Below are 22945 nucleotides of genomic sequence, written 5' to 3' on the forward strand. Positions count from 1 at the left end.
TTAAATATACAAGTATGCGTTTACCAGTGCGCGCACCTTATATGTACAGCAACAACAACCAACGCATCTACAGTAGAGAACATATACGAGTTACCAGCGCCGATGAAATGTTGAAAGTGCAATATTTGAGAAGCAGAAAAACATAGATTTTGGCCAGACTTTAATTGAATGAGAACTTTTGAAACAGGGCCAATTGTAAGGGCTTATTTCTAACACGACTTTATCTGCTGTGAAGGGGCTCTGTTAAGTGTCCCCTCTCTCTCTGTTCAAATCGCAATATAGGTACTTGAGGTAGATATAAACTGTTTTTAGCTACCTTCGAAGGGAACTATCCCATGCCAAGCGTTTTCAAGGCTGCAGATCATTGCCAAAGTTTGCGATTATTTGTTGAAGATTTTCGGTTCTAGAAACAACTCTCCGCTAAACCTCGTCTAGGTGAATATTAAATTATAAGATTGGATTTCTAAAAAATCGATTTGGCGAAAATTGGAAATTTGTGAAAATTGGAAATACGATGGATTTGATGAAAATTGGAAATACAAGGTGGCGCAAAATTAATCACCCTATTGGTAGATATATAATTTTTGCAAATGGCGACAACTAGAGGAGTGCGTAAAGGTCAAAATAAAAATTTATATCGCTCAAAATCATTCTTTATTTTGTTAAATGCAATTTTTCAAACAACAAAATTGGATGACTAATTTTGCGCCACCCTAAAAAATATTTCCAAAATTTTTATGCGTCAAGCAATAGCTTGATAACACCCAGCTACCGTCAATTTTTCATACAAAACAAAAAAAAAGACTCCCAAAAGAAGGGGCCAAATATATGTGGAAAACTGCATTTATGGTTTTACGACGGTTTTTCGAAGGCAGGATTTGTTTTTTTAAAAAGCTTTGAAATTTTAAAAATATGAATAACTAAATAATAACTAAAAATAAAAAGGCAATTTTTTTCTGGAATTGAAAAAATATATACCCTATGATCAAAAAGTAGGGGGAAGGTGATGTTGACTGTTTTCTTCGATTGACAAGACGTAGTGCACCATGAGTACCTTCCATCGGGCCAGACAGTCAATAAAGAATATTATTTAACCGTTTTGAAGCGTTTTAGAGATGTTGTATGTCGCAAACGGCCGGAAATATGGGGAAACAATTCTTGGAGTTTGCATGATGCTGGATTATTTGACCGAATACCAAGTAAATACCATCGTGCAAGCATCGTATTCACTTGATATGGCCCCGTGCGACTTTTTTTGTTTCCCAAGTTGAAGTTACCACTTCGTGAAAGGAGATTTCAGTTGATAGAGGAGATCAAAGAGAATGCGACGAAGGAGCTGAAGGCCATCCCTTCGTGGCCATCCCTGATACGCCGAGGGGAGGACAGGGTTAAACGTTGGAAAATGTGTGTTGCTTCAGACGGGTCATATTTTGAAGGATATAAAATGAATTTGCCTGAAATTTAACTCTGTTTTCGTTTATTTAAACATTCACGCTATTTTCTGAGCATAGGGTATACTTATTGGGCGCACAAGGAGGAATAGGTTTCGAAAATATTCTTGCTCATACTCGAATTTTGTCCTTCTAAAATTATTAAAATTTTTAATTATCTTCCGCCCTATGCCCCAACTAAAAGCGGCGCATCTTCTAAATTTATTTCTGCATTTTTGAGCTCTTACTGTTTGTTTCCTCTTAAGATATTCCAAGGAATAAATAAAAGAAAATTATTAATTTAGGATTTCAGCCGCCGTAACTGAATGGGTTGGTGCTTGACTACCATTCGGGAGTGCGGAGGTTTGAATTTTCGTACATGAAACACCAAAAATGATAGAAAAAGTTTGTTTCTAATAGCGGTCACCCCTCAGTAGGCAATGGCAAACCTCCGAGTGTATTTAAATAAATTAACTAAATTTAATGAATAATCAATGAATACATTTTTTTCCTTGTTCATTACTCTCGAGAGCATAGGGTCTCGACAAGACTCAGTTCTGCGTTGGTTTCGTTAATCTATTTTGATTTCTGACAGGGTAAGTGATTAGCCTGCCGCTACCAGTTCTAAGTAGTGAGAAAGCCCACCTGTCGTTGCTTAGGCACAATGCCTTCTTACTGCCTTGGAGCGCCATCTGTGTTTCAGATTTTTCTGGCAGAAGGATTACACAGATGGTTGAGGCCTTCGCTAAATTTTGGTACGTCTGCGCTATTATCGCGATTGCTCGCTTTCTCTTGCTGGCGCCACTGATGCAATGTGCAACTGTGTGTTTTTCTTTGTTTTTGCTTGTCTTAGCGGCTACAATGCCAATAATGCGCAGACTATTGGGCGAGAGTAAGGATAATACATTTTTTGGGGTTGAGGAATGAGATTTTTGTTTGTTTATTTTTTGTATCGTTATTCTTTTTTGTTTTTAGAAAGAGAGAAAGTAGGTTAATTTGGAAAAATGCGAGGAGCGTGCTTAACGTGGGATTAGAAACCACAACCTCTGCGATGGCAGGGTAGTGCACTTACGCTAGACTACCGAGACCTTCAATGAATAAATTCCCTCCCCAAAATATTTGCATTTCATCAATAATTTCACCATAGTAAACCTTTATGTGGCCATTACTGTGTACGCACACATCTGCTTAAATAAATATATTTATATGCCTTTTTTTACCAAGTGATGCTGAGTTTACCCCTCGTAGTTGATCTCGTATTTATGGTTACGCTTCCGTTGCCTGCCGCGACTAGCTTGTTGTGATTAATGATGAAAAATATGCGACCTCAATGATCCTTTTTTTTGCTCACAACACTTTCGCGTATGCATAGACTTGCAACAAGAGCATAAACACCGACACCATTGAAAACTTGTGGAAATGGAAAAAATAAATTTTTAGCGCGCCTGCATCTCCGCGCCACTATGAACTAGCGATTTTATTATGTTTGGGTTTCTTACTTCTTGTTACATCCAACAGTTGTGGGTGTGGTTGTACAAACAAGAGTGTCATGAGTCTGTATGAGTTCGGGCAGCGGTGTGGTGGGTAACTCTAAACAAAAACCTTTGAAAAGGCCCTTGAGTGCGCGACTTCAATGTAGCAGTGAAATTGCGCTCCAAGGGATAAGCAGAATGAAATGAAATGTGTCAGTAAACACATAAAAATATATTCATACATACATAAGTATGGTATGCTTTCTTATTAACACAAAACCTTCCTCATACACACACACACACACATACACACATAGACAGCTGCTTTGTATCCTTTCTGGCGGAGTTAAAGCTCTAGCGTTTGCAGCGGAAACTAAAGAAAAATATCGCAGAAGTATAAAAATTGCATGGAAAATAAACTAGTAAATAGATGGAAAAACAAAAACAACACGACACATAAACAAAGCTGACGAACAATACCAAAAATTACACAGCCCGATGTTTAAACGAATGTGTGTTTAGTGTGCATTGGTCGAGCGCCGTCCGGTAGGAATATTTCATGGTCAACTTATTTAATTGTATTTTGGGCATTTTGGCCAATTTTTCTGAAAATTGGTTTATTTGTTGGACTGAGTATAACAAGAAGTGAACTGAACGAATTTTGAAATAAAATTGAGTAATTTATTCAACGCTTGAAAATTTTTGTATAGATTTTTTTAAAGTGATGTAACTTCTGTTCATTTTAATATTAAAAGAATTTTTTTAATTTTTTAGAAAACAAGCTTTTTAAATTTTTTATTTTTGCAAAAAATCCTGTTCTTTTTTTAAGCCAATGTCTTAAATGTTTTCCGAAAAATTGTTTTCTAAAACATTAAAAAAAGAAAGTATTTTTGGAAAAAATTTTTTTTTTTTAATTTTATTGAAAACTTTTTCAAAAACATTTTTGAAAATTTTGAAAAAAAGATTTTTGAATATTTTTTTTGAAAATTTTAAAAAAAAGATTTTTGAAAATTTTTAAAAAAATATTTTTGAAAATGTTTAAAAAAAGATTTTTGAAAATGTTTAAAAAAAGATTTTTGAAAATTTTTAACAAAAGTTTTTTGAAAATTTGTTTGAAAATGTTTCTACTTTTTTGTAATTTGTATACCATTTAACATAAAGTTTTGAAACTCTACTGTCACTTTCTGAAGTTGGCGATCATAACTATTTTCTATTATTATTATTTATTATAAATAATTATTTTCCTTTTCCAAATTATCCTTTTCCAATTATTATGAATTACAAGAAACTCCGTTTATAACACATTTGAGCGATACCAAGTCAAGTGGTCCAAGTATTTTGGCCATTGTAGCTGAGTATAAAAAGAAGTGAACTGAAAAAGTTTTTAAAAGAAATTTGGTGATTTTGAAATTTATTCCAACTTGAAAATTTTAGAATACGATAGATTTTTTAAAGAGATTTAACTTCTGTTCTTTTTAATGTTTAAACGAGCTTTTTTAATTATTTATTGTTTTTAACAAAAAGAATTTTTTTTTTAAAGCGAAGTGAAACAATTTTGAAAAGAACTTTGGTAATTTTGACACTTTTTCACTTCAAAATTTTAGTACAGATTTTTTAAAGTGATTTAACTTCTATTCTTTTTAATATTTCAATCAATTTTTTTAATGTTTTGGAAAATATGGTTTTTAACAAAAAGTGTTTTTTTTTTTGAAAAGTTTACTGAAGCACTTTTGAAAAGAACTTTGGTAATTTTGACCCTTTTTCAATGTTGAAAATTTAAGTGAAGATTTTTTTAAAGTGATTTAACTTCAGTGCTTTTTAATATTTAAACTAATTTTTTCTAATGTTTTAGAAAATATTGTTTTTAACAAAAAGGATTTTTTTTTGGAAAAGTGAACTGAAACAATTTTGAAAAGAACTTTGGTAGTTTTGACATTTTTCCAATGTTCAAAATAATAGTACAGATTTTTTAAAGTGATTTAAAACTTCTGTTCTCTTTAATATTTAAAGAATTGTTTTTAATTTTTTAGAAAATAAGGTTTTTACAACTTTTTGTTGTGTATTTGTTTATTTTTTTTTTGTAATTTTTTTTTTTGAAAATTTTAATATTTTTTTGTAATTTTTATAAAATTTTTTAGTGGTGTTTTTCAAAACACTCTCGTAAATGTTTGTTCTAATTTATGTCATTAATGCTTAGAAATTCCTGAAAGTTTCATAGTGGAATTTTTATAACTTTTCGAGTAATATTCAAATACGTACAGCAAATAAGAAAAACCAAAAAAAGTGGAGAATTCTATATTTTTGATATTTTTTAGAAAATATGCTTTCTAAGATTTATTATGTCTTGCTGATAACCCATTTCTAACTTTGCAACACTACAAAAGTCGCTAATCGCTCCCACCCATTTTATTACGACTTCTACCGATCAATATAAACTCGAAGTTGGATGGACAGAAACCTTTTAGGCTGGGTAAGGAGGTTAAGGCTTTTGCAATTCGGCCCTTTACGACGCCTCGTAATTATGTAAGCAGATCGAAGACTCGAAATTATCATTAAATTAGTCTGCAGAGTCCCAGATTCTGTTTACTGCAGAAGTCCGACTTTTTCTACATCAAGTGGAAGAGTCATATGCAAATGCTTGACAGTTTATGCCGCCTTCTGAAAAGTCAAGATGGTGGACAACTAGTATTTCTACGTGGTTTTTGAAAGGAATATGCGCTCTATGCAGATTCATGTCTCGCTTAAGCTCTCGCTCATTCCCTCAGGGAAAGAGGAAGCGGAGTGTAGCATTTGTAGCATCCATGGATAGCTCGAAGTTGGATGGAAAGGTTGATGGAAGAGTATCCAACGAGAAGGTCATCATCAAACTCATGTTCAGGATAGTGGACCACTGTAATTTATTCCAAGCAGCTGAGTGCCTCCTTACTTGTGCAACAGCTGCCAATGAAGTAAATATTTACTTTGATAGCCAAGAGGCAATTAGGATCCTGGGCTCACTGATGATGCACTCAAAACAGGTCAGGAAATGTCTCAATCGGCTTTCATCCGAGTGAAAGAGCTAGGGAACCTGTGAGATGGATTCGCCGAAAAATGAGAAGATTGGACTTTCTTGTTTTGCATGTGGTTTGATCGTGGAAACGTGGACCTCGCGTCAATGCAGGGAGAACTGGGTAAGCATACAAACTTGCAAACTCGTCGTCGGCGCGAATACCCGTTTTGGGTATTTGGTCGAGCTCCTCCTCCTATTTGTGGTGTGCGTCTTGATGTTGTTCCACAAACAGAGGGACCTACAGTTTCAAGCCGACTCCGAACGGTAAATATTTTTTATGAGGAGTTTTTTCATGGCAGAAATACACTCGGAGGTTTGCCACTACCATTGTCTGCCGAGGGGCGACCGCTATTGGAAACAACTTTTTCTTCATTTTGGTATTTCACCGATATACGAACCTACGTTCTCTCTGAATTCCGAATGGTAGTCACGCACCAAACAATTGCTACGCTGGCTGCATGAAGCGGTTAACCCAACCGTAATTTAGTCATCGTACGGTCGTCCATGCAGATTTGAGACCTATCCCCTTCTAGTTCAGTGAAGACGTTACTTTTCTTTATAGGCTCATCTACTTTCCTGTTCCTGGCTATGTTGCTTTGCCTCGAATATATCCAGATGAAAAATGAGATGATATGCCATCAGGTTAGGGAATCTATAGTATCATATTTCGCTTCAGTAATTTCTTAGGCTAGCTGGCAATTCGAAAAGATGGTGTCACCTATAACAAATAGGCGTAAAAACTGTCCAACAAACCGGATAGGGTTGAATATTTGAGGATTACGAACGACTAAGTTATGGTTGTGTTGACTGCTATATGCTGCCTATTAATATCAAGGCCGGCTATATCTGCAAGCATAGCAAAGAAATGAGAGCGAAGATGCCTAAATCTTAGCACCCAGTACAACAGGTCAGCAAAGGAAATGTGCTGAAATGATCCCATATCCTCCTCCAGTCAGCTGACTCAAAAAGGACTTGAGGTAATGCCGAGCCTCATAGCATGCATAACTCGCCGATAGTCTTCTTGAGGACACCTACGCAATTTGCGAGCTAAGATTTTGTTAACCTCAGAATATCCCTTGAGCCCATCCGATTCACTCGTGGCCAGAAAGATTTCGCGAACTTACAAGTTTGTGTATTTTCCCAGCGCACGCTGAGCTGACGCGAAGCTCACTTTGCTAGGAGCGGACCGGTTCGGCCGCCGTAGCCGAATGGGTTGGTGCGTGACTACCATTCGGAATTCACAGAGAGAACGTAAGTTCGAATCTTGGTAAAACACCAAAATTAAGGAAAGCATTTTTCTAATAGCGGGCGCCCCTCGGCAGGCAATGGCAAACCTCCGAGTGTATTTTTGCCATGAAAAAAGCTCCTCATAAAAAATATCTGCCGTTCGGAGTCGGCTTGAAACTGTAGGCCCCTCCATTTGTGGAACAACATCAAGACGCACACCACAAATAGAAGAAGGAGCTCGGCCAAACACCCAAAAACGGGTGTACGCGCCAATTATATATATACCTATATATATAGGAGCGAACTGGATGTGGTCAAGGAATGTTGCTTATTTAATTTTACTAATTTTTTCATAAAAATCTAATTCATTCTATTACAATACAAAAACTACATAACCCCAAGTTTTAAACCTTTAAAAGTTAAAAAAAATAATAATAATTAAAATAAAAGAAATTTCATCAAAATTACACATAAACCCAAGTTTCAAACCTTTGATAGTTAAAAAAAAAATTAAAAGAAATTTCATTAAAATTCCATAGCTTTTAATCAGAATTTGTAATAAGAGTTCGGCTATGCAGTTTTGCAGTCCACTGAATTTGGGCCAATTGAATTTGGTGCAATGCAAATGTGAAGTGTCTCAAAAAGCGCGCTTATTTTTGGACATTTTTTTCGCTGACGGTGTGGGGTGGTTTCTTCCATATAAAAGAACTTTTTGGCCATTCTTTATGCCGAGAAAATGCACAAGGGCGAAAGCGAAAAAAATAAATCGTTATCCAAAAATAACGACCAATAATAAAAAACCAATAATTGTAGAAATCTTCATTGATTTCATAAAATTTTCCAGCTGGGTACACCAACATTTTCTACCCTACTATACGCTACGTGTTGCATGTTCTACAATGGGCCACTTATACCAATACTCATGAAAATAAAAATATTAAATATATGGAGTGCAATGCAAGGCCTTAAAAGTACTAGCCTACAACGACAACACGCACACACACACACATATAAATATGAGCACTTACAAATATACTAAACCCTAAAATTAATTCGTGCAGTTCATGTCGTTTGCGGATCCTCACGCATTCTACAAACTTTATGGTTTCACGTTGTATAATTTGTTTTTGCTTTTTTTTTTGTATACGACTGCGTACTTTAAGGTATTTGTTATTGTTATTTGAACAAAGATGCTTTTATGTTGTTGCTGTTCATTTATGTAGGTTTCATTTTTCATAAGTGGAACTTGTTGAACTGTCGCGCACGCTTTTTAGGTGCATACATACATACATACATACGTAAATACATTGACTTTTGTTCGAGGTTTGTTTGCCCTGCACAAGAAATATATTTTCTTCTCAATTCCTTAACTTTTTGCTGCTTCCTGCGAGGTATTTATGCTTTGCTGAATTAACTGCAGTGCTTGTGAGAATAGAATAATTTCTTTTTTTTTTATTTTTTTTTCCTTTAATATTTTATTTTTATATTTATTTTTATTTTATTTTTTTATTTACTTTTATTTAACTGCAAGCCATACATTAAGTTTGATCCTTCCGCCGTCTTCTCTTCATTTTTTATTTTTCCTGCTCTGCTATGCTGTTTGTATGCTACGGAAAGGCGTTGACGTTACGCTGGGTTTGGTTAAAGTTTGGGTTGGAACTTTAATTTTTTAAATGGCAACCGACAAGGTGGGTGTTATGCTTATTCATGAGTTTGTTGTTGTGCCGTGCGCAGCCAAGCTGAAAGTGATTTTTGTTCTATTACTGCTTATCCGTGAAAAATCGGATCGCAATCTGAAGCTGACAGCGTGAAGAACAGATGGTTGTGGCAACAAATACGAACGAATTGTGATTGCTCCAGCGAGATGAAGGATAAGCTGTGATTTGTGTGAACACTTTTGTAAATTTAAAATTTCAGAATGTTAAAAAGTTGAAAATAAACTGAAATCTCTGCTGTACAAAATTAAAGATGAAGTTTTTATAGTCAATGATGCTTTGTGAAACAACATCAAGATGGCCCACCATAAATTAGAAGAGGAGTGTCGCCAAAACCTAACTAAGCACGCATACGTACGAGTACAGTGGTGGGCATAATTGCGTGCATGCTGATTTTTTTATTTTTTACTTTTTTTGCAATGTTTTTTGAGTTGGCATTCTTTTGTCATTTTTTAGTAAATATTGTTCATTCTTTAGTCAAAACTATATGAATCGAACTTTATAAAAAATTTTGAGAAATTCAAAAATTTGCATCTAAATTTTGAATTGCTTCACTTAAACGATAGGTCATTTTCGAGTACGCAGTAGCATAGCTTATGAAATTTTAGTAAATTAATGTTTGGATTTTTAATAATTTTTTTGACAATTTTTTGCAATTTATTCCATATTAAAATGAATTTATTGAGAAAGAAAATAAGCAAGCCTGTTTGCAAAAAAAAGCTTGAAAAAAATTAACTCCAGTCTCTATAAATTGCACTTTTTATGACTGAACTCCAGTCTTAATAAAGTGTATTTTTTATATGAAAAAAAGCGCAAAAGTGTCACAAAAAAAATTATTTTTAAATAAACCAAATTGGACGCTTAAGGCCCGCCCTTCTTTGAAATGGTGTTTTTGGGTGTTTCTTTAAAAGCGTGTAAAACGGAAACGAAGAACGATTTTTTATTTTTATTTTCAGTGTTGTATTTTCCGATCTATAACAAAAAAATAAAACTTTTTTCCCATACAAGGTTCGTTCAAAAAAGTGACTCACAAGTGTCTGAAATGAAAAAGGTTCTGGTTCAGTATGTAAGGAATTATCGTGCGCACTACGATCTTAAAAAAAAATGGCGGACTTTCAAAGATAAAAAACCGTTTTTTGACCCTTCTTTTTGACTTTAAAAGTCCGAAAAAAATACCAAAATTTTTTTTTCAGAATGATTGCAGTTTACACTATAACCACATCAATTCTATGTCATTTAAATTTTACTTCATCAAAATCGGTTTGGTAGAACCGCCTATATTTGTCTCCAATGTCCATGTGAAGAACATTTTATGAAGGCTGACAACTTTTTGAACGACCCTCGTATGACCAAAAAAATTTTTATTTTTTAACAATAGATCAAGAAATAAAATACTCAAAACAGACATAAAAAATCTTTTCACGTTTCCGTTTTACATGCTTTTTAAGAAACACTTAAAGCACCATTTCAAATTAGGCAAGGGTCATAAAACCATATATAATACTTTATTATATCACAATTCAAGTAGCTATAAAACTGTACACTCGAAATTTTTAAATAAATTGAGTTAAAAAAGATCAAAATTTAGATGAAATTTTTTCGAATTTTTCAAAATTTTTTGTACAGTTTGAACAAAAAAAATTGCTAGCTCAAAAACATTGTGAATATAAAAAAAAAAATTAAAAATTATTGTGCTCTTAGTTATGCTCCGCACCATATTATTATGAGGGGATTTAGCACTGCCACCTGAAAGAAGCACAGAGGCACAGTATATTTATATAATCTATACTACATATAAAGGTGAATCTCTGTACGTTATCCGCGCATCACTACGAAACGACAACACCAAATGACGTAAAAATGTTTATGCATTCATATTTTCACCCAATGAAGGTTATAGGCATGTTTTTATGATGGAACTCCCTTCTCACAGCCCCCAGGCCGCGCCACCACTCTCATTCGTCACTAATAATCGAATATTTGCTTAAATTTAATCTAAAAAATCTTAGTTTTTCCTATTTCCCACTATTTATAGCACACTCTAGACTTCATAATCCGCATAAGCTGTTCAACTATGACCCAAATGCAAAGTTCAAAAACGGTTTGAGATAGAAAATTAATAAAAATAATTTTCCTTGATATTTTTCTAATTGGTTGTTTTGATTTTATTCAACGAGGCATAGCAACGGATGCCGGATATTGTAATATTATGGTTATTAATAAAATATTATTTTCTGTGAAATTATAGTTTGTAATTCTTTGATGTACATGTCCTAAAACCCTCAAAACTACTCCTACGCGAGCGGGGCTGCGGGTTAAAGCTAGTAAGAAATAAGTTATCATGTAAATGCATTTATACTCAGCACCCTTCGACGCGTGGGGCAAGGCATAAAAAACTAAAAACGTTTAAAACAGCAGAAGGGAAGAATTGATAAAAAACATGAAATTACGTTGTATTCACAGGTAAATGCAAGGTATATTCTCGTTTTACAAATGTTTTGTTATTGGCATAAATGTGTTGGTGTAGGCACATAGAGTGTACAGAGTGGATGGATTGAATTGAATTAACTTCAATATTTACTCGTACGAATGGTCCCCCATCCAAGTACTAACCGCACTCGACGCAGCTTAATTTCGGTAATCGGACGAGAACCGATGGTCGTTGACGACTCATACGAATGGGTTGGGTGTAAATGGCTGGAAATTACACTATCCAGAATAGCTGAGTATTGTACAATTTTAAGATAATAATTTATATGCAGAAGCAGCAGCAGAGATAAAAAACTGCATACTTTATAAAGCTACACATGTATGTAAGTATGTATGTGCACACATACATACACCCATAAACAAAAACAAAGACAAATACAATACAAAAACTTGATAGCTCAAATTAATAGCTCAAAGCGAATTGTTACTGCATGTAAAGGCGAACCCGATGACGCCGCTTTTGACGCTTTTGACGCTGTGACTTTGTGACGTGTTGACGCAGCGCGTCGTTCAACGATCCAAAAACCGGTGTTTATGATTTGATTACTAATCGCGACGAAAAGTACCATTGCCATTGCCAAAGTCGCTAACAACAACAAACGAGGCAACGTTGCTTTGGTTGAGCAGTGAGTACAAATTAGTCAGTTAAACGGTCACAGGCACACCAAAGGCAGCGAACGATGCAAGCGCACATGTGTGAGTACAAACATACATTCATACATACCTACATACATATAGGCGTGTGTTCATACATACGAAGGAGCGCAAATATTATTTTTTAATATATAATTAATAAAAAAGAAAAAAAAAAGGCAAAAAATAAATAAAAATAAAACCAGCAATTGTGTAGCTGAGAATAACAACAACAAAAGAACTTGGTAGAAATTATTTATAATTTTTTTTTCATACACTACATATCGCAATACCTTATTGATTATGCAGAACAGCGCACTTTGACGCTTAAATGCAATAAACATTAAATATATAGAAAAATATGGGAAATGGTATTTCCAAAAAAAAAAGAACATGTTTTATGCCTTAGGTTTGGCTTTGGTCACCGATACACAGGAAATGAAAGCAAATACAAATTACAACAAAAGCAAAGTAGCGTCAAATTTAAATTGAGGTTAAATTCACTGCCATTGCCTCCTGGTGAACTGTGGCGACATTTGTTGTTGTTGTTGTTGGTAGGTATTGTAATTTATGCTTTGTTGGTTCTTACAAATTTGCGTCAGCTCTTCACAGTTGTTTTGGTGGCGGTTGTGGCTTCCACTGGGCATGCCAGTATTTTGTTTTGATTCCTATTGTTTGTTGCAATCACTTAGAGCTAAAGTATGCGCATTTGGGGGCGACAAATGCCTTTTTGGACATAGCCAGAAATACAAAAATATGTATGTCTAATAAAAGTAACACAAAAAAAGGAACCTAAAAATGTCAATACAAAAACAAAAACAATATATATAAATCGGTTATTGTTGCCTATAATTTGGTGCAGTAGCTGGCAAAATCCGTTTCTAGACGTGTGAGTGGGGCTGTAAATAGAAATGGTAGCGCGCTGTAAAATTCTTTTTCGGCTACTGTGCCACTTTTGCTACAAAAGGGATTCGCTACTGCTGCCACATTGCCTATTTATACACACAAGTAGGTTCTAATGGGTTTTATATGTACATATGTATGCGAGTATATATTGGTTTGGTGGAAAAGAAATCCATTAAAATAGAAAGGGCAGATATTTGGTAGGTATGAGAAATGATTTTTTTTTTCAAATTCATACAAGTACATGCCACATTTTAAGACTCCTAACATGTAGAAATTTGAAAGCACTTTTATTTGTAATTACATACATACACTACATACATACACACAGCGCGTCATATTGCAAGGTTTTGGTTGTTTATTTATTTTGCATAATTGTCTTTTTCTTAATTACTACAAAAATATAGTTCATTATAAATACAATAAAAACTATAAAAATCAATGTTTCAAACTTTGTGCATAATTAAAAAAAAAAAGAATTTTTCTAAAAAATTTAAAACTCAAGATTTTTCATCAAAATTTACAAAAAGTCAAGAATTTTCTCAAAATTTTATAAAAAATTTAAAGTTTAAGTTTTTTCATCAAAATTTAAAAAAATACAAGATCTTTTATCAAAAATTTAAAATTCTAGATTTGTTATCAAAATTTTAAAAAATTCAAGAATTTTCATCAAAAATATAAAATTCAAGATTTTTCATCAAAAATTTAGATTTAAAAAAATTTTAGTCAGAACGGCCAGAGAACGGTCGCCAAACCAGTCGTGAATTGGCGGAACAAATGAAGTGCGATCAGAAAGTAATTTTCAACCACCATCATTCAATGGGATTTACCGAAAAATTGGGTAAAATTGGGTGCCTCACGAGCTCAATGAAAAAAGCAAAGAAAGTCGCTATCAATTTGATTCTCAGCATCTCGCCTGCCATTGAGCAACACGCGGTCATAAACAGCGTTTTTTGTGCTAAAACCTCACGGAAGATGAAAAATGGTGCCGATACATCAATATGAAGCACAGAAAGCAGTGAGTGGCTCCAGGAGATGCGCCAAAGCCGACATTCAAGTCGGATCTTCATCCAAAGAAGATCATGAAATGAGTTTGGTGGCACTGGGAGGGCATGGTGCACTGGGAAACGATCAAAAAGAATGTCACGGCCAACAACGAGCACTACATTGCCCAGTTACACCGCGTGAGTGAGGCTATGCGACTGAAAAGACCTCGTCGACAAGGTCAAACCATATTCATTCACGACAACGCCAGGCTCCTTGTTGCACAAGTCGTCAAAGCCGCACTCCAAGAGCTCGAATGGGAGCTCCTTGAGCATCCGCCGTTTTCTCCGGACCTTGCAACGACTGATTACCATCTTTTCCGCTCTCTGTCAAATCATATGAAGGCCGTTACCTTCGATAACAAAGAGGTTCTTAAAAACTGGATAAAAAACTACTTTGACATCACACCAGACAATTTTTGGAGAAACAACATTGCTTTATGTTTAAATAAAAATCTGCGGTAAAAACGATACGAACTTATTCCCCAAATTATTTATAAAGAAAAAATTAAATATTTTTTAAGTTGCCTGAACGTTTTTTGTCCAAATTGTCGAATTTTCATAAATTTAGTGCAAAGTTTGCAACTTCAATTTTAATGCTATTTGCAGTAGAATGAAGCATATTTTTATAGAGAATTAATGAAAATCAAAAAATAAAAGAATAGTAGCCGAAACTGATCAGAATGTTGTGGGAATATAGTTTTTTCGCGCACTGTACCTTTAAGCGAAAAACAAATGTTGAGAGTCATAAATTAATTACAGAAAAAAAGAATATAGCACAGAAGAAAAATTGTGGCTATTTGACAAAAAAATTTGTTTAAAAAAATTCAGAATATTCAAGGCGTAATTATTTTATTTTCGTTTCCTAATTTTTTCATTCTACTGGCTTTTTGTTAGCACTTTAAGTGTCATTTTGGTTTCTAAACTAAAATTCACTTTTTACATCTATCCAAAAAACAATATTTTATTTAATTGTAGTAAGCGCAAGTAAATTAAATATTTTTGTTCTTTTTTTCTTTGTGTTTTTTTCTTATGTTTTTGTTATTGTATCATAGGAGTGGGGAAGCGCATTGATGGTCCGCGTCATTTTCTGAAATTTGAAATTTGACGTAAAAGGTATTTACAGGTATGGACAAAGTTTTTTTACAGAAATTTTATTTCTTGAAAACGTATAAATAAAAGTGTGCATTATTGTAAAAGCACAAACATTTATTTTACTTCTTTTGATAACACTTTAAAATTTGGTGAATAATTGGTGGCAGCACTTCTGAGTAGTTAATACAGAACGGTGTTTGGTGTTCCCGAATTTTAGAAATAAAAAATTAGATAATTATATAGAAACGTAGGTTCTCCCGAATTTTGAAATAATTCGACAAATAATTCTCTAATCGACGTCCCCTTACATTACCACTTCCATTTTTCAGGCGGAGGTTCACACCTTAGAGCTGTGTGCCAGAGAGTGTCTACGGAGAGGCACGCGCGGTGCTAATATTAACATTCTCTCTGACGGTCAAGCAGCTCTGAAATCGCTCCAATCAAAGTTGGTCTGGGAACGTTTTAAAATCCTCAAACCACTAGCAGCAAGAAACTTTGTTACCTTGATGTGGGTTTCGGGACATGAGAGGTACGAAGGGAATGAAGTTGAGGACACTTTAGCGAAAAAGGGGGCAAACGCTCCCTTCATAGGTCTTCAACCTTTCTGCGGGGTGAACAACAGCTTCAAAAGTGCCTTTCTACGTGAACAGGAACAACGAGGCCTAATCGATTACTAGAGAGCCCCCAATTGGGCATGCGGCAATCGAAAAGACTCATAGATCCAGAGCGGATAAAGGCATAAGCAATCCTTAACCTAAGCAGGAAGGACATACAACTTTACACTGAAGTACTAAAAGGACACTGTAAACTTAATAATGACATGAAAAAGATAGGTGTGATAGAAAACGATTATTGTAGACTCTGCAAACAGGCACAAGAAACAGCAGAGCACGTTCTATGCGACTGCCCAGCAGTGGCACGACGCAGATGCAATTACCTAGGAATTGGGCTATAAATCCAAACCTCCTGATAGAAATCAAACCTACAGCAGTTTCAGGATTTATAAACAGCCTAAAACTGTTTGAGTAGGCTACATGGCTGCACAATAAATCTATCAGGTCGCAGTGCACAAATAGCCAATCAATAATAATAATAATACATTTTAATTATAATGCTTAAGTCAAGTAAAGAAAAAAAAAACAATATATATATATATAACATTTTTCACTGTAAACATAGCAACCAATTCCGGCGCTGAAGATGAATGTTACACTACCTTTCAGAATCTTGTTCGGGAAATTGAAATATAAAGAAACTGCGAACGACCTTCGACTTTTGTGGTACATAAAATGCCAATAATTTTTAGAATTATCGACTTCCACTTAGAAAAAAGCGTACTAAAAAAGCTTACTAAAATAGAGCGCGCTCGGTAATTTGGCAATTTTTTATTTCATTGACGCTGCTAGGCTTTTTCTTCTATACAAAAAAATGCAAGCATGCACTTCGTATGGAGGAAAATGCGTGACACCTTGGCGAAAAAAAATTGTCAAAAATCAACGAAATTTTGTAGTCACTTGAAACTTGCACTATATTAGATCCAAATTCAAAGGGCTATAAAACTGCATACTCAGAAACATTCTGGTTGAAAAGTTCTGTCATGAAAAGTTCATCAAAGTGTTTTGATGTAGGTTGGAAAATTTTTGGTAATAATTTTGGTTTGTTTTTGTTTTTGTTGAAGTATGAAATGTGTTAAAAAAAAAGAGTTGTGTTTTTATAATCCTGCAACGAGTTGTAAATGAGAAGAAAGCACTTTGTTACACTAAATATTGAGTTTGAGCTAGAAAACTGCATAACCTGAAAAATATCTAAAATTCTGTTTAAAAAGTTCAGAGTTATTATGAAAATTTGAAAATTTAAAAATGTTTTTTTTTTTTTTTTTAATTTTTTTAATGGTTTTTGTTGTAATATGAACTACATTAAAAAAAGGGCTGTGTTCTTATATTCCTGGAGCGGGTTGTATGTGCGAAGAAAGCACTTTTTTACATTGATCTGCATACCCAGAAAATTTTCAAATTTTTTTTTAATTTTGAATTTTATAGTTTTTGTTGTATGATAGTATGAGCTATATTAAAAAAAGAAATGCTTTTATAGTCCTGCAATCCGGCTGTAATTGAGAAGAACGCACTTTGTTACACTAAAATTTAATAGGCTAGAAAACTGCATACCTTGAAAAATACCAAAAATTCTGGTTAAAAGTTTGAGAGTTTTTATGAAAGTTTGAAAACTTAAAAATGTTTTTTTTATGTATAATTTTTTTTTTAATTTTTTGTTTTGTGGTTTTTGTTGTAATATGAACTATTCTAACAAAAGGGTTGTGTTTTTATAATCCTGCTTATTCTTACATACCTCGAAAAATCCCTAAAATTCTGGTTTTTTTTAAAGTTCAGAGTTTTTATGAAAGTTTGAAAATTAAAAAAATTTTTTTTTATTTATAATTTATTTTTTTTAATTTTTTGTTTTATGGTTTTTGTTGTAATATGAACTATTTTAAAAAAAGGGTTGTGTTTTTATATTCCTGCTTACTCTTGCATACCTTGAAAAATTCCAAAAATTCTGGTTAAAAAGTTCAGAGTTTTTATGAAAGTTTGAAAGTTTAAAAATGTTTGTTTTTATTTATAATTTATTTTTAAATTTTTTATTGTATGGTTTTCGTTGTAATATCAACTCTTCTAAAAAAGGGTTGTGTTTTTATAATCCTGCTAGCTCCTGCATGCCCCGAAAAATCCCAAAAATTCTGGTTAAAAAGTTCAGAGTTTTTATGAAAGTTTGAAAATTTAAAAATGTTTTTTTTTTATTTATAATTTTTTTTTTTAATTTTTTGTTTTATGGTTTTTGTTGTGATATGAACTATACTTCAAAAAAGGGTTGTGTTTTTATAATTCTGCAACGAGCGAATTTATAGTGGTTAAGTCAAGTGGTTAAGTCAAGCACACCCAGATCTTGACTTTTGACTGCGCATCTAATGAAAGGCATGATTTACATAATAAAATACCTTCCTGCTGATACCTATTGGTACAAATTGCTTTTAAGAATTGAGTTCAAAAGTATGCCCTCTGCACAATTTAAAGAAAAAACTGAATTATTAGTTCATTTTCGCTGATCCACAGGGGGAAATGAGAGAAACAGTTTTTTCGAATAGCAGTCGCCCCTCGACAATGGCAATGGCGAACCCCCGCGTATATTTCTGCCATGAAGAAGCTCCTCATAAAAACCATTTCTCAGAGTCTTCTTAAAACTGTAAGCCCCTCCATTTGTGAAACAACTTCAAGACGCACGTCACAAATCAGGAGGAGGAGCTCGGCGAAACCCCTAACAGAAGTGTACGCGCCAATTATTTATTTTTGCTTTTTTTTATGGAGAAAAAACTATTTTCAGACGCTTTACTTAAATTTGATGTATAATTATCAAAACGCAACACTTGATTATGAGCTTCACTGCAGTGGTGAATTTTACTTTAAAAACAATTTTTTTTTTCAGAAGAAACAATTTCTTAGACTTAATTCATTATTTGTGTGTTGCATATTAATCTTAATTTTTATGGAACTTACGTTGCTTAAAATTATTGGTTTATCTGGTTCAGCTTTAGCTTATTAAAATGGAATTTTTCTCCCACAGCAAAACACGCTTCACTTTAACACTCTTGTACTTTATATTCTTTATTGCTTTCACACTTTCCAAACAAATTTCATAATATTGCAGATGAATAATAAATTCCACTTTCTTTTGTTTACAAAACGGTTGCGCTCACTGCGAAGGTGTAAAACATAATATCCACAACCGAAAATGTGTGACGAATTGCCAATGCGACAGCGTAGTGGATTAATCAGCGACAAATGGCCCACAACTGTCAGTGGGCGAGTAGTTGTCAGTTGCCAATTGTCATGCGACACAAAACACTTTCACAAAATTACGAAATTTTATGAACGTAATTTCTCTGCGGTTTCTTAAATTATTTTCTTTTTTATTTCACTTTATTTCTGCGCCAAATTGCAATGATATACATATGTAAGTATGTATGTGCTTGTGTAAGTGTGAATATTAGTACACAAATTTCATTTTCAGCAATAAATATGTAAGAAATTTCTCAGGTAATTTGTATCACCGTTAATATCAAGACAACAAAAAAAAAGAAGAAAATTTTCTTCGCTTCAGTTGTTACTTTAAGCAATTGAAAGCGTTAAGTGCTGTGTTGCTTGCTGCTTCGTACAATAACCAACACACTCACAAACACACGGACAACTATTTCAGCTGGCACTCTAGAAATTCACGTTAACTAAATGCGGTAAAGCGTTAAGTTCCGTTTGGAGAAGACGCGCACACGCGATGCCTCGAACGCAACGAACGTTACAATAATGAAATGAATTCTTAGCCGAAAGTGCCGTAGAACTGTCCTACTCAACGGCGTCGTAGTCGTTGCTGAAGCTGACGATGAAGCTTCGTCGTCGGCACAATCATCGCCATCGGTGCTTACGTCGTCACGTTCCCCACCACAGTCGTTTTACTTACTGCTATGGGGCATGTTGTTGTCGTTTGTGTAAAGAATTAAAAACTACTAAGTAAATGCGGGAAAGAACGCGCAAATGGCTAAAGAGCTCAGTTAGAGGCCAAGATTGGTGACTAAATAACAACGAAAGCGATGATGGGGACAACGACGACGACGGCGGCGATGATGACGCCGACAGCAATGACGAAAACGATGAGAATGATATGTTCGCAGCATGGAGCAGCAGCACAACCGAAAGTCGCCACGAATTGTTTGGAGTGCCGTGCGCGTGTAATGAAAAATGCTGACTAAATGTTGTCAAACAGCGGAGCTGCTGCGAGTTGATAGTGATCGATAAAGCGCAGCGTATGCTAACAGAGAGAGCGCTAGAGAGTGAGAGAGAGTGAAATTTGTAACATAATACGTTTCGTGTTAGTAACAGCACTCTATTAGGAATGTTAGCGCAGTGCTAGTGTTAATAACAGCGCTGTATTAATAATGCTTGCTGTTGATGCCAGTGAATGTTAATAAATTGTAATCAAAGTAAACTATACAATTTGACCAAACTTTTCTGGCTAGGAATTGTAGCACAAATAGAAAATTGTTGAAGAAGAGGAAAAATATTGTCCAGTAGTACTTGAACCATCTCGTCGACTATAGAGTTTGTGCCATAAGCTAATTATGCGTAAATATTTTAAATATCTAAATAACTCAATTTGCTGTGAGCATTTATTTTACTACATGAAATGTGATGGATCCCTCACCAGCGTGCTGAAATCCCTTTTTAGCGAATCTTCAATTTACACGAAAATATTCATAGTACACGAAAAATACTCATTCAACATATGTGCCTTTTCTTTTGACTAAAATTCTCTGCTGATACCAATAGAATTTTTTGATATTAAGCCTGTTCCAAAGTTACCCAATTTACACTAACAAATTGGTTAATACAAAGCGAACGTTTGAGTGATTTCTTCTTCGTCGTCCACAAAATAGCCGAATTCGAAAACGAAGACAATTCTGAGTACGTAGGTAAGAACAAGCAAGCACCGAGGCACCGAGAATCGCAATTACCGTATACGAATCTTAGAAATTGGAGGCAATCGTTAATTAAAAGATAAAATAAAAAGTAATAAAGAAAATAAAAAATTAAATAAGGCACGTATCGAGCCTTCATTTGCATACAGTGGATGACACTAAAAATCGTACAGCTGCTTTTTTGCGATGTTTCAAGTTTTTTTACTATGTTTTTTTATTAACATCAAAAAAAAAAAATAAATAAAAATATAAAAAGTACAGTTGGTGACACTAAAAATCGTACAACTACTATTTTTCGATTTTTAAATTTTGGTTTATCTTTTTTTATTATTTTACATAGAAAAGAGAAACACATAAAAATATAAAAAATACAGTGGATGACAGTAAAAATCGCTTTTTTGCGATGCTTAAATTTTTTAACATTTTTTTATTACTAACATCAAAAAACCAAAAAAATAAAAATTTATAAAGTACAGTGGGTGGCACTAAAAATCATACAACTGCTATTTTGCGATGTTCACATTTTTTTTAAATTTTTTTATTACTAACATCAAAAAAAAAAAATTCATTTAACATAATGAGCTCTAGGGCAACACAACGGACCCAACTGCGGTCTATGTGGCACTCCGATGCGGGGTCACCCTTAAACCAACCAACAAACTAACATCAAAAAAAAAAATTAAATAAAAATATAAAAAGTACCGTTGGTGACACTAAAAATCATACAACTGCTATTTGGCAATGTTTACATTTTGTTTACCTGTTTTATTATTTTACATAGAAAAGAGAAACACATAAAAATATAAAAAATACAGTGGATGACACTAAAAATCGTACAACTGCTATTTTGCAATGTTTAAATTTGTTTACCTTTACTAAGCTCCCAAAAAGATTTATGTTACTTTGCTTTTCACTGTTTTTGGTATTATATTTTTCGCTGTTTTTGGTATTATCTTTTCTTAAGGTCGTATTTCTCACTGAGGTCCCTCGCTATATGGAACAACATCAAGACGCACACCACAAATAGGAGGAGGAGCTCGACCAAACACCCAAAAACGGAGTAAGCGACAATTTTAAGGTTATTAGTCATTAAAAAAATAATAAATTTATAAATAATAAAAAATATATAAATATAAGAAATATTAAAAAATTTTAATAGGCAATTTTTTTTTTTTAATGAAAAATCTATCGCAACAAATGTAGGGATTTTACTAAACTCTATTAAGAATATAGTAATAGGAGTATTTCGAGCATAAAGCGATTTTGAGAGACCAACATTAGAAGAACTCCGAGCTACGAAGAGCTCTCGCCGAAATATTAAAGAAAATCCTCTAAAGAAGCACCGAACAGTAAACTGCGCCACTAATCAAAACAGAAATGAAGGACAAAGATAAGATTATTTAGCTGTTCTGCAATGATCTCAAGTAAATCAATAAGAATCACGCCTCATAGGTAGGGAGTAAAGCAATGTGGCAGTAGAGCTTTTCTTACTATCCATCGCTGTTGGTGAGAGAAACTATTTGCCGTTTTTCGTTTCAAATATTATGTTTTAAAGGTTCTTGTAGAAACTTTCGCCGTACTACTTATTTTATGTTGGCTTAAGCAAGGCAGCGCATTGAGCTAGTGAAACTATTTTATTTATTTACTTATATTTATTTACTTAAAATATAATTATAAATGTTTATTTTACACATGTAAGGCAACTTGAAGCAGCGGACGTCGCCACAAATGCAACTACTCCTAATTCTTTTTTTAAGCGATAGATACGTTCCCAAAAAATTCGTGTAAAAAGAGAATTAGGTGGAAACAATATTAAAAAAAATCTTTTCAGAGTTCACGTAAGAATTTATTTCGTGCTTACCAGGTCTCAGAGACTTTTCCTTAGACTAATTTAAACGCTTCGTACATGCGTCGACAACTTTTCTGCTTTCCTCCTTGACTATCCACCCTCTTTCCAGAGCTCTAAATAGAATGGGATTATTAGCCTCAGTGTTTTAGGAGCCACCAAATCTCTTGGTGCTCCTTCGCTCGACCTTTTCAATTTTAGTTTCAATTTTTAATTTCACATGCGTCAATAAATCTCACTCCACTTGCTCTATGAGATTAAAAAAATTCATAAAATATTGAAAATCGTGTCAAAATAAAACAATTCGTGCAAAAACGCTTTCTTTTCTTTTTCACTCGTGTTAAATCAAATTCGTGTAAAAAGAGAAAAAAAAAAATATAATAAATAAAACAAGTACTTTTTTCTAATTTTTTTTACTTATTTTATATTATAATTCAATTTAATTTCTAATTTGATTTTAGCACTTTGTTTGAATTACTTCCCAATCATTATATTTGTAAGCAAATGTTTAAATAAATAAA

At 33.7% G+C, this 22945-nt stretch overlaps 1 protein-coding gene across 1 annotated transcript in view; it reads right to left on the reverse strand.

Moving 5' to 3' along the window:
• Nucleotides 1–19780, reverse strand: part of LOC128866367 (uncharacterized) — a 54296-nt gene extending 34516 nt beyond the window's left edge. The window contains exon 1 of the mRNA XM_054107038.1: nucleotides 18606–19780. The gene's annotated coding sequence lies outside the window, so the exon portion shown is untranslated. The remainder of the gene's footprint in view (nucleotides 1–18605) is intronic.
• Between the last annotated feature and the right edge of the window lie 3165 nt (nucleotides 19781–22945).

The sequence above is a fragment of the Anastrepha ludens genome, chromosome 6 (genome assembly GCF_028408465.1).
Source record: "Anastrepha ludens isolate Willacy chromosome 6, idAnaLude1.1, whole genome shotgun sequence".
NCBI classification, from domain to species: Eukaryota; Metazoa; Arthropoda; class Insecta; order Diptera; family Tephritidae; genus Anastrepha; species Anastrepha ludens.